Source organism: Tachysurus fulvidraco, chromosome 3, assembly GCF_022655615.1.
Source record: "Tachysurus fulvidraco isolate hzauxx_2018 chromosome 3, HZAU_PFXX_2.0, whole genome shotgun sequence".
NCBI classification, from domain to species: domain Eukaryota; kingdom Metazoa; phylum Chordata; class Actinopteri; order Siluriformes; family Bagridae; genus Tachysurus; species Tachysurus fulvidraco.
In genome coordinates, this window is record NC_062520.1 from 7,669,508 (window position 1) to 7,682,845 (window position 13,338).

Here is a 13,338-nt window from a genome sequence, read left to right on the forward strand (position 1 = left end):
TTCTTCTGGGTACACTTGCACAGGGTTTTTTTTTAAGGAACTCGGCTGGTAGGTTGTTCCAAACATCTTGGAGAACTAACCACAGATCTTCTGTGGATGTAGGCTGTCTCACATCCTTCTGTCTCTACATGTAATCCCATACACACTCGATGATGTTGAGATCAGGGCTCTGTGGGAGCCATGCATTCACTTCCAGTACATGTGCGTCTATAAATAAAATAAAGCGCAAACATTATTTATTCAAGATATGTTCTTAAATCCAAGACCAGACTGGTATGTTATGGGTAGAAATGCCGATACATCTAAGTCAAATCAATGCAGAAAATGTTATGAGACAGCCATAGCAACATATCAAACCTTGAGGACGATGAGCCACAACAGCCAGATCACTGCAAGGGTTCCACTCTGGCAAGGAAGAACAGGCATCTCAGCCTCACCACAATTGGACCACAGACCACTGGCTTAGGCTTTGTGTTGATTCAGAGTTTTTAAACAAGAAGTGAAATTCTGATATGAGTAGAGTTTTGGAGTTACATTAACACTGAATCTTAGCTATATCAAAACCACACCATCAGCTTTTGGTTTTATATATATATATATATATATATATATATATATATATATATATATATATATATATATATATATATATATATATATATATATCCCCACTTCACCTGAATTGCCTTTTCTATTAACAGAACGTCTTTACCATTTGTTTTGGATGAGACATTGATTGATTCTGACATCAGGCGAGTTCTGCATCTTTAAACAGCAGCAGCAGCAGGAGGAGGAGGAGGAGGATGCGGTTAAAAACTACGGGAAAAGCATTATCGGCTCGCAGTTACAGGCTAACCGAGGAGCTCTAAGCAAGAGCACTTTCACTTTGAGCGCGCGTGAGCCGGTTCACACTCAGGCAGGAGGAGTCACATGACGGCAGCGGAGACCGAGAGCGCGAGACCGAGACCGAGAGCGCGAGCAGAGCGCTGCTTCGTTCCGCCTCGCGCCGCCGCCATTCCGCGCTCTGCGCCCTAACGCGATTTTTATTACGACATTTTACTCCCGCTCGGTGAGTATTATTTCCAGTGACCCCCTTTTTTTTTGGTAAGCTTTTTTTTTTGCCTTTTCAATCAATCACTCTGTCTCTCTTTTTTTTTTTTTTTTTTTTTTTAATTTTTCCCCTCCTTTCGCTGCTGTTGAACGGTGAGAATTTGAAGTGCTGGTTTTGGGTTTTTAGCGTTTTTTTCCTGCTCGGGATTCAAGTTTTTTTTTTTTTTTTTTTTGTAGTGTGCAGTCATTCTGAATGGGGTTTATTCTCATACTCAGATGCTCAATGTGTCAAGGATGAAAGTGGTTTTTACATCTGGCAGTTTCGCATTTTTGCGCGTTGAGGTTTGGAAACATTTTTTTTCTTTTTCCTTTTTTTGTCTTTTTTGTTTCCTGTCATAGACTTCTGCTGTATTTGGGCTTTGCTTTGTATTTGGCGGTGTGGCTAAGAGTTTTGGGATTTTCATGGTCGCCGAACAAAAGCATCTGCTTTTATTTCATCTCTCTTTTCTTTACAGAAGTCCTTTTTAAACCTGGTGATGTTTTATTGTGAAACTTTTCTCGCAGATTACTGGTTTACGTGTTTTGTTTTGTTTTTGCCTGATCTTTGATTTTTCTATTTCCTCTACTTTCCTGCAGATTTCAGTGTCAGATATTTTTTCGGATGTTGTTCTTTTTATGATACGGTTAATGCACACGAAGTGCATGTGAAGTGAAGTGTGTCTTTTGGGCGAGGATCTGTGCAGTTTCTTTTTTCTTTTTCTTTTTTTTTCTTTCTTTTTTGTTTTTGGTTTCCGTGCCCACGATGATGAACAGACGATTCTCCTTTCGCAGGTACATACGGACGAGAAATCAATCCAATTCCTGCAGCACGATTACGTTTGCAATAAAAGCAAACGCGTTTGAAATGTCACTACGTGGCTAATGTGTTCTTTGGCTTTGGGTCTAATGTTAAATCACAGCATTTAACTACTAGCACTAACACTTCTGTGGTGAGTGTAACTACTGTAAGTTCATTCAGTCATTCAGTTAGATTTCACCATGAGCTATTCTACTCACCGCGTTTCAGTAGTGTCAACAGATCAGAATAAAACTACGACATGTACAGTAAGTATGATGTGTGAGTAAGCAGATTTGGATGATACTGACCCTGCATAGCATGTTTTGTTCAACAGTTTTGGTAAATGTTAGACATCTGTTTTGGTTTTATTTTTTATTTCATTCGTGTCATTTTGTTCTTCCTAGCATTGCATGTGGCACCACATAGACTCACACGAATGGACTCATTACCCAACACGTGGTGTGTCATTACTGCTGGTGCCTATACCTCACCAACAGGAAATCATTACCAAATGTCTACCATGACACTGATAGACACATTGTTTAGAGCAGATTATGATATTCTTGCATCGCTACTCTGAAATGTGGCGCTTTCCAGACCTGAGGTTGGAGTTTCAGCACCATGGACAGCAACCAAAGCGTTTGCTCAGTTCCGTAAAGCATTGGACATTTTATGTCATCTTTAATACTACAGATACATTGGTACATCATTAGAAACTATTTGGTGCCATTCTTTTGGAAACACAAGCCTAAATATGAATCTGGAACTATATATTATATATATATATATATATATATATATATATATATATATATATATATATATATATATATATATATATATATAAATTCAAACATTTGAAAATTATACTGTTTCTCACTGCCTTTAAAGCTTTCAGTGCTCTTAGGTAGAAAAGATTAACCTTTTTAGACTCCCAATATCTATTCCCCAGGTAGATTTAAAACCAGATGGGTCAATTGTTGTCCCTCAGGGGAAACCCTTAAAGGTTGTAGGTTGAATCCTAATCAAAATGCTTTTCCTATGAGAATGGGAGAATGGGATGACAAGCTTTTCTAATTAGAAAGTCCATTCTTTTCACTGCATTTCAAAGTTATATTTCAAAGTTGTGAAATGAGATAAACATAGAATCTAAATAGCTAAATAACAATATACACATTTAAGGAGTTAAATCTTAAACATGTAAGGATTTGTTTGGCTAATCTTTAGGACAATCCTCAAATGTTCTATACATAAAACCCTAAAATAAACCCTTAATTTCCTATTAAAAAGCATTCTATTTAACAAAGAATTATCAAATAACTAGTGAAATTCTGAACTTTTTTGTTATAAATAAGTGTAAATATTCAGTGTAGTGAAATGACACATGTCAAAGTTGAATAATAAGTTATAAGATGATTTAAGATGTTAAATCTAGAGCTCATGAGAGCCTTTTGTTTATGTCAAGGTTTTACTTGCACTACAACAAAGTGTCTTTCTATCAGGAAGGGTTCAGTGTGGCAAATTCTAACTCTAGTGACATAATATTTTATTGTAGTGAACACAGCAATTCGATTACTAAACAATAATCTAGGACGTTAAGGAGTTAAATATAGAACTTGTATGTATTTCTTTGTTTTATTTTTAGGTCAATCAGGTCAATCTTCTGTTGAATTCGAAGGAAATTCTTAAAGGATTGATGGCAATCTTAAAAGTGTATATTCCGTTCAGACAAGGTTCCATGTAGAACCATTTTAGGAGGCTAGGAATCCATTGACCCTTGAAAGGTTCCCCACAATGTGTCCCTGCCACACATGCTACATGTGTCTTATGATATTGTTATCTAAAACATATGCATTGGTTACTTTACTTCCTGAACAAGTGCAGACCCAAGTTTTATGGGTTTCATGGGTAGTCTCAGGTTCAGTACTACTGTGTGCTTCCCAGTCCACATGACAGTTTTAATTGTTTTTTTTGTTTTTTTTTGCAAATTCTCATGCACACCATGCTGTTTCAGACTAAAATGCCAGTGTGAAATCCCCTTTAAAGAACCCATTTTTCTAAAGGCACAATATTCAACTGTACTTAAGGGGTTAAATCTAGAACTTTTCAGTTTCTCCTTCTATTTAGTTCTATGGAAATCCTTAAAAATATTGATGGCAATGTTATTATAATGGGATTTTAGGAGCCAAAATGCAGGGATAATGCTAAATAACCATTTTTTCTAAATGTTTATAAGTGAATAATTCATTGCAATGTACTGAGATAGTATAAATAACTGAATAGCAAGCTGTCAGCTTGTAAGGACTCATGAGGATTTTTTTTTTTTACTGTATCTTAAGAGAAACCTTTAAACGCTTTCTCTATATTTTCCTATCAAATATGGTCGACTGTACAATTTACAATTTTATTTTTTTACAAAGCGATATCTACAATATAAAACATATTTTGTAATAGATCATGCAATTTTCTTGTTGCTGTTGTTTTTGTTTACTCAAGAGAATCCACTAAAAAGGTTGTGGCATCTCATCAGTCATGTTACTGTCCTTCTGTCATATATCCTACTGCTTTTCATTCCTTTTACACCCCTAGAATAGCCTGAGCTTGTCATTTGATTATAATCATGATGCATACTCCTAATATTCCATGTAGGCATCAACATGCTTTACAGTACATTATGTCTGTGACTCTGTGAGGCATGTTAGGGCTCGGGTAGAGGAACATAGTGAGGCTAGCCAAACGGTGGCATTGAGATGTATGTGGCGTGTGCTGAAAGGTACCTCTGCTGCGCTGATAAATGTCTCTCTCTCTCTGTCATCTCTCCAGCTGGGCGTTATGATATCCAGCGTTAGTTCCTGCAGTGTCGTCTCTGCCCTCCAGGCAATTTCTCTCAGTTATCTTGGACTAGCAAGGCTCGTGCATGAGAGCTATAAATGAGTACTGAGAGATATGATAGCTCATGTGTGTCAAGATACCTTTGCTCTCATGCATAAAACATTAGGTGGCACGTAAAGTCCTGTTTAGACCAGGCATGTTTTTGTAGGACAGCGTGTGTGTGTGCATGTGTAAATGTGGGGGTTGTGTGTGTGCGTGAGTCATTTAATCCAAAAATGAAGCATATACTCCTATGAAACACAGACAGAAGCACTCGGAAAACACCAACTGTGATCTAAGGTGTGTGTGTCTGTGTGTGAGAAAGAGAGAGGGGGGAGAGAGAGAGAGAGAGAGAGAGAGAGAGAGAGAGAGAGAGAGAGAGAGAGAGAGAGAGAGAGAGAGAGAGAGAGAGAGAGAGAGGGGTGTTATGACAGTGGTTTTGTTGCAATTGACAGCTGTTGAACAGAACTCATTTCATCACCTGGGAAATATGAAATAGATTTCTTGTCTATGGCCACACTGCAATGTGATGTTAATGATTTTTCCCCCTAAAGATTGAGACCATACACTTGGAAATACCAAATTGTCTTCTTCAATCCTTCGGCTACATTTTGATATATATCAGGTAGTGAAAAGGAATTCCTGTTGAAGACCGTTTTGGCATTTTGAGATTTACTACTAACAAAAATAGAGATCAATATCATCTGTGCAATTTTGATCATAATCATGCACAAGTCAATATAAAATGTGGCTATAAAAAAGCAGTGCATAATTTACTGTTTCTTATGCCACATCAGTGTTAAATTCTGGATTCTGATTGGTCAGTTGATTAATTCATTTCCTGTAACTGTGTGGCTGTGACTGTACTATCTGCTGCAAGGCAAATCACAGGTTTTTACTAATGCACTCATTCTAATACATGAGCAATAGTAAATTATTCACTATAAATGGTTGGTAAAATGTATGTTAACAAAATCCTGACAAGACGATTAAAGTGACAAACTGAATCTTAGTGATTGAAACAGAAGTCTTTTATAAGGAAACGTTTATTTAACATTTAAGAAGGAGTCTCCAGTGTAAGCACATTGTAATATTCAATTATTCAGGGTTTTTTATCTGTTTTTCCATGTTTTCTCTAATAAGCTTTATTTATTTATTTATTTATTTATTTATTTATTTATTTATTTATTTATTTATTTATTTATTTATTTATTTATTTGTTTGTTTGTTTGTTTGTTTGTTTGTTTGTTTGTTTGTTTATAAATCTCAAAACATTCAGAACAATTAAAACTTTACATGACACCTCTGCTGCCAACAAGTTTAGTTCTACTTAATACTCACTAATTTCTATGCCTTTGATATATTTCAAATAGAAATCTCAGACATTTGTCCATTTGTCCTGTTTTCATATATTTTGAACATCTAAACCATTCATCTGTTGGTTACAATAAAATTTCATATAATCCTAACATTCTAACATATAATTATCATATTCTTTATCATATAATGGTAACATTCAATCAATTATTCTTGATATATGGTGCTAAGGAGAATCTCGGACGGGGAGGCCGGATAGACAACCACAAAAAACTTAGTGGGGATGTGGTAGCATAGTGGTTAAGGAGTTTGGATCCCCAGGCTGCCACTGCTGAGCCCCTGAGCAACACTAAATTGCTCAGCTGTATAAATGTAGAGGGTTATTAGAAGGTCTTCTACAAGGTTCAATGTAGATCCTTTTAACAGAAAGCTTCTTTTACAGAGAGGGAATAAAAGTAGCGTCACATTAAGAACCGGCAATGTGTTCTATGTGGCCCCATCGATAAAGTATGTCTCCTCTCTTACAAAAGTAAACCTACTTCAAGATGACTAGAATCCCTAACACCCCCCCCCCCCAAAAAAAAAAAAAAAACAACCAAAAAAACCCCCAAATATTATATTTAAAAAATTGATGTACATTAATAATATAATCCATACACAAATTTCTCATAAATGTCATTAACAACCCCACCCCGCCCCCCACCACTAGTTACAACCTGGGCCAGTACTGTAGCACTTTGTGATTTGACAGAGGATGTGTGTCAGTATATCTTTACTCTCGTGTGTAAAACATTTATTAGCGTGTAAAAGCCTGTTCACGCTCAGACATGTGCTTCCATTAGAACAGGGTGTGTTGTTTTGTGTGTGAAAGGATCTGCGAAAGAATAAAATAAACACTCTAATGTGCTTTGGTGAAATGAAAGCCTAGTGCTAGCAAGCAGATCCTGCAAGCCAGTGTGTAATTATAAATTGAAGTGAAATTACAAGTTGGTAAGACAAAATCGAATGCTGTTTGCATTAAAAATGCATCATGTGCAATTTAATTTGATGATTCACTGTGCTCCAAAATAAATACTTCTCAACATAAGGCAGCGTAACACAAAGACATGTCCTGTGTCTCAACCCAAATGGTAAAGCTTGGGGTTCTTCCAGCCTCTTTAGGAGGAAGCTATGTAAGTCCAGATCATTTGTAAGCATGTTCTTCTGTTAGATTTCCCTGACATCAAAGTCACTGTGTATGTAGGAGAAGAATCAAAGACCTTTTGAACAGCCATGTCTGATCTCAGCATACAGTAGACACAGGCAGCAAAAAATAGTGGACATAGGTTGCATTCGTATTGCTGTGGTTATTGAAACAAGGCCTCAGCTGGTCAGTTTGCAGGATGTGTATGGGTTGTTAGTGAAGGTGATGTTCATTGTTTTGTTTGTATCATGAAACTGAATGTGAAAGCCCTTCTCATTTAAGCAGACATGTGCTGACATACGTCTGAAAACATCTTGTTGGCTTTTTATGTTCCTGAAAAATAAATTATTGGTATATACATATATGTAAAAAAAAAAAAAAAAAAAAAAAAGAGATTTTTAAAGCAGACATAAATCATCTAATTAATTAATTATTATTATTATTATTATTATTATTATTATTATTATTATTATTATTATTATTATTATTATTTTTTTTTTCAGTCATTTAATAATTTCACTCAAATACATTTTTCTTTTTAATATTTTAGTAAATAATATAGATATTATAGATATTCTATATTATAAAAATAACTATTAATAATTATTTTAGCTTTTTAATATATGATTATTATTATTATTTTTTAAATTTTCTTACTTTTTTAAATAAACACAGAACATTTTTAAATCAAATAGGTGTTCACTTCAAAAAATCTAATGAAAGCATTGTTCTATACTAAGAATTGTTCTTTGCTAAATATTTCTATTGTATTTATGAATTGCACATCGATATAGCGGCTAGCGCTGCCGCCTCACATCTCCAGGTTGCCTGATTCCATTCAAAACTCGGGTCACTATCAGTGTAGAGTTTTGCATATTCTCTCTGTGTCTGTGTGGGTTTAATTTGGTTTCTCGAGTTTCTTTCCACCTCTGGAAACCATGCTGTCAGTCTGTGCGTGTGCATAGTACTCTGGAGATCCCCGCATCACAGCTAGCGACAAGATAAAGCGCTTACTGAAGATGACTAAATGAATATACAAACAGAGCCCAAAAATGAACTATATGAATACAATTCATTTTCTTTTGTAGCTGCTAAACCGAGAAGATCCTAAACATGAGATTAAAATGACCTTGTATCCTGTTTGTTATACAATAGTTTTAGTTCTTCTTCAGTGAAGTTGTACTTTCTTTTTTTTGAAGGCTACATTCTGTCATCTAATGTCTTATGTCTTAGCAGAACAGAACACTTGTCAAATACGTGCGTACGGCTTTACAGAAGAAATTCAAGTGCTGCATACTGTAGCTCCACGATTGTCTACAATGCAGTATATATCCTTCTGTCTAAATCAGTCTCTATGCCTAACATTATATTTAATATAAGCCTGTGCTCATGAGAAAGGTAAGTAGGATTAGATGAAAGCATGACCCTCTGCCTTCTCTCACACTCAATGAGGCACTTGTCTCTCTCCATTTAAAGAGATAAACAGCTACCTTCATCACGACACATAGTTTCTTAATAAGCACTGAGTACTCCGTTCCCTTCTCTGAGCTGTTAATTTAATAAATGACAGGACTCTAATTCTTTAATAATCACAATCTGAACAATTAAACTCCCGTCTGAAGAAGGACAGTGTGAAAAGACTTTTAAGTGGCAATTATGTCAAACCATTTGAGGTATAATGCATTATTTAAAGATGACCCACTCAGTGGAACGTCTTCAGTCGTCTGTACATTTGTTTCACAAGAAAAATATGTTTTTAGCTTATAGGTTCATCACATGGAGGCGATTCAGATGGACAGTGAAATGGGAGATGAATTCAGACATAGGTCCTAACTCCTTAAAATCTCAGCTTATTATTCAGTTTTTCATATTAAAGCTTATTATTCAGTAACCGCTATGAATTATTCAGGACCTACAGTTATGAAACTAATGTATAATTATCATTAGTTTTATAACTTCTAACATAGAATAGAAGCCTTTATTTTTGACACATCTACTGTACATTACAGTCACAGTGAACACAACACAGGTTGGGGTCAGAGCACAGGGTCAACCATGATACAGAGCCCCTAGAGCAGTGATGGTTAAGGGCCTTGCTCAAGGGCCCAACAGTAGCAGCTTTAGAGTACTGTGGCTTGAACTCGGATCCTCCAATGAACAACCCAGGACCTTAAACATGTGCACATTAAAAGAGTGAGAATGTAAGGCTTGTTTATCCAGTAACAAGTGCTCAGTGCTGAAGAGGTTAAATATCACTTCCTTTTGCCTTTGAATGACAGGCGGCATGGCTGAATTTAGACTTATACAAAACCCCTCATGGGCAGCTTCTTATTTGGGTTCTGAAATTGAGTCATTTGCATGTGTGAAATTTGGCGCTGCTCAGTCAAGTAGGCACAAAAAAGCTTTTACCTCCAATCAAGCCTTTTTTCCCTTTTTTTGTCACCTAAAATATAAAGAAATGCATTTTTACTAGATTGCTTATATCCTCTCTAACCTTATTCCAGCTCTTCTTTTCTTATTTATCATTTAATTATCTCTTTTTTTAATCTGTTAACGTATTCTTGCTCCTAGAAACTACACTCAATATCTTTTTATCTGTTCTCATACAGTATAAGCACTACAGTATCATCATAACTAACTCTAGCCCTGCACTGATGATTCATTCCTAGTTTCCTCAAACCAAAAGTTGTTCCTGGAAATTTCAAATCTAGAGCCATCGCTTTTCATATAAAGAAATAATATGACCTAATTAGGCAAATTTATGGTCAATCACATTTCAGAATATCATCCCAGAATATCCCTTAGATATCCTGTTCACTTAATTTTCTAGCTACAGCTACTAGCTACTATTCCTTCCTCTTTGTGACTGAATATGAATCTGCTTCTTCATGAATAATCTGTTAACCAGAATATCTGGTTGAAAGATTCTACAGTTGTCTTAAAGAACGGTGCAGTTTACTAATCTACTATACCTTATAGGTATGTTAGGTAGATAGATAGATAGATAGATAGATAGATAGATAGATAGATAGATAGATAGATAGATAGATAGATAGATAGATAGATAGATAGATAGATAGATAGATAGATAGATAGATAGATAGATAGATAGAAATGTTCTAGCAGGGCTAAACCACCAGTTTTTCAATGATAACATCTCATTTGCACTACAGATGGTCAGAAGAAAAATATGCAAGGACGAGTTCATTCCTGCCCGGACTGTAGATCCGTGCTGTGATTTTTATTTATTTATTTATTTTATAAGTAACACATCATTCCCAGTGTCTGAGAAGGTTTGTACATGGAGAACTGATAACTCAGTAATTAAGATATTAAACTACTGATCAAGGGGGGCTTAGTGGTTAGCACGTTCGCCTCACACCTCCAGGGTTGGGGGTTCGATTCCTGCCTCCGCCTTGTGTGTGTGGAGTTTGCATGTTCTCCCCGTGCCTCGGGGGTTTCCTCCGGGTACTCCGGTTTCCTCCCACGGTCCAAAGACATGCATGGTAGATTGATTGGCATCTCTGGAAAATTGTCCGTAGTGTGTGATTGTGTGAGTGAAGGAGAGTGTGTGTGTGCCCTGTGATGGGTTGGCACTCCGTCCAGGGTGTATCCTGCCTCGATGCCTGATGATGCCTGAGATAGGCACAGGCTCCCCGTGACCCGAAAAGTTCGGATAAGCGGTAGAAAATTAATGAACGAATGAACTACTGATCAGAATGTTGTGAGTTTAAAATCCAGGATCACCAACCAAGCTTGGATACATTGGGCCCCTGAGCAAGGCCCCAACCCTCAGTTACTCAACTGTATTAAAAAAGAGCTAAAAATGTAAGTCACTCTGTACAACAGTGTCTTTGAAATGTTGTAAATTCTGTCATTAAAAATTATGGCAGTTAACATGAAGAAGGCAGATAATTGGTTTCATCGTTCTTTATTTTCCCAACAAAATGCCTTAAGAGAAGGAACTAAGTTTGCACAAATTGCTGAAAAAAATAAAGAAATAATAAAGAAACATATCCATTAACAATGTTCGGTATTGAGCAGAAAACATAACATGATGATTTGAGATATTGTAAAATCTGATATCACCAGCAGCCATTATTGCTCATGTAGATCGTTCTGAAGTTCCTTTAGCAAGCTTTGTTCACAAACTCTTAATATAAAATTCTACTTTCAGGTAAAATCCTATGAAGGCCGTGTTTCCTTTCTTACCGTGCATCATGACAGCTCAGTTTAGAGATATTACTGTGAATGTTTTCTGATCTTGCTGCCTGTTCATGTAGGCCACAGAGCTGAGGGAAAAAATTATAAGATGTGTATAGTACATTTCTTTTATGTGATATCTCTCATTGGGACTGTATGTGTCAAAGGCTGAATTTTCTTCAGGCGCTGTATTTGACCGTATACCATTTTTCTTGTTTTGTCGCTTTATGTCTATGTGTGTGTGTGTCTGTGTGTGTGTGTGTTTGGTGTGAAAAAAACAGACCTTTTTATATGCACGTGTGAAAAGAAGGCGAGAGAATAGCTTTACTGAAACATTATACTACGTTCCATTCAATTTGGGGCTTGCAAATTGGGCAACATTCTAATCGCCTGCTTTCTTTTCCCCATTGTGTTAGCAAATTCATTCATGGGATTATTCTAGGACTGGTGTGAAGAGCGAGAGAATCCCATTTGTGGCCATATTTAGCCCTTTTCTTTCTTCAGACTTCATTTGCTGTTGTCTCTTTAGTTATGACTGGGGGTAATTTTTCAGTCATTTTCCCCAGGAAGCTGCAGATGCAATTTGATGCATGAGTCCTTTTCTTTCTTTTTTTTTTTCTTGGGCAGGAATAACCCTTCTCTCTCTCTCTCTCTCTCTCTCTCTCTCTCTCTCTCTCTCTCTCTCTCTCTCTCTCTCTCTCTCTCTCTCTTTCTGGACAGACTTTTTCTTTTTATTTAACACCTGGATATACAATATTATTTATGCTTGAAATGCTAGAATTACAACACATAAAATATTAAGAAGCCATTAATAAAGGACATATTAAAAACCTGTGTGGAAAAACATTTGTACAGCTCATTGCTGAAGAAAGTCATATTACAACCATAACCTTTTACATTTGCGTTATTTGAAATTATTCAAATAAACAGTGTTTATCTATATATCAGCTCTCTCTATAATTATTAATTAATTCTAAGTAAAGATATAGTAAAGTATACACATACACAGGAATATCAGATATAACTGTTGAAGCTAGCATCTCTGGAAAATTGTCCATAGTGTGTGTGTGTGTGAGTGAATGAGAGTGTGTGTGTGCCCTTTGATGGGTTGGCACTCCGTCAAGGGTGTATCCTGCCTTGATGCCCGATGACGCCTGAGATAGGCACAGGCTCCCCGTGACCCGAGAAGTTCGTTTAAGCGGTAGAAAATGAATGAATGAATGAATGTTTAAGCTAGCTAATTAGCTATATCATTTGGTGGCACCTCAGCTTTGATCGCAATGACCTTCTCGATGTTGTAATTTAAACACTCCAATGACAACAAATTTGTGTCGAGATTATATCCAGTCAGTTAGTCTCTAGTATAATTAATCAGAGTTAAAAAGTTACACCATCTGAAATTGTTCATTTATAGTCGAATAGCACTTCGATATTACTTTCATAATAATAAGCGAATAAATCCGATTGCACATAATTAACAATCTGAATAAAGTTCTTATTTTGATTCGATGTTTACTTTAAGTCTGTCTTAAATCAGTTTATAATGTTGTAATAGGTAGTGTCAGGTCACTAGGATATGTGTGTCTCTACAGATAAGCATTTTTGTTGGTTTAAGGTTATTTGTGGTCGGGTGAGTGTTTTTGTTGCTTTATTGGTGTGTCTGTGGGTGTACCTGGTTGTGTGTGTGTGTATGTGTGGAGGGTGGTTGGCTGTTGGGTTGTGGGAGTGTGTGTGAGAGTGTGTGAGTGTGTGTGTGTGGAGGGTGGTTGGCTGTTACAGTAGGTTGTGGGAGTGTACATGTGTGTATTTGTTTGTTAGTTGATTGGTGTGTATATGTGTGTGATTGGATGGGTGGGTATTTTTGTTGGTTTAAGGG

The 13,338-nt window shown here is 36.3% G+C and overlaps 1 protein-coding gene across 3 annotated transcripts in view; it reads left to right on the top strand.

Moving 5' to 3' along the window:
• The first annotated feature begins 792 nt into the window (after positions 1-792).
• LOC113644489 (RNA-binding Raly-like protein) overlaps positions 793-13,338 on the top strand; it is a 186,916-nt gene continuing 174,370 nt past the window's right edge. Inside the window, exon 1 of one of the 3 annotated variants that reach the window (XM_027149385.2) lies at positions 793-1,069. The gene's annotated coding sequence lies outside the window, so the exon portion shown is untranslated. Of the gene's footprint in view, positions 1,070-1,216; positions 1,882-13,338 lie in introns of those variants that run through there. The other 2 variants (XM_027149383.2, XM_047811701.1) reach the window with 2 other exon arrangements.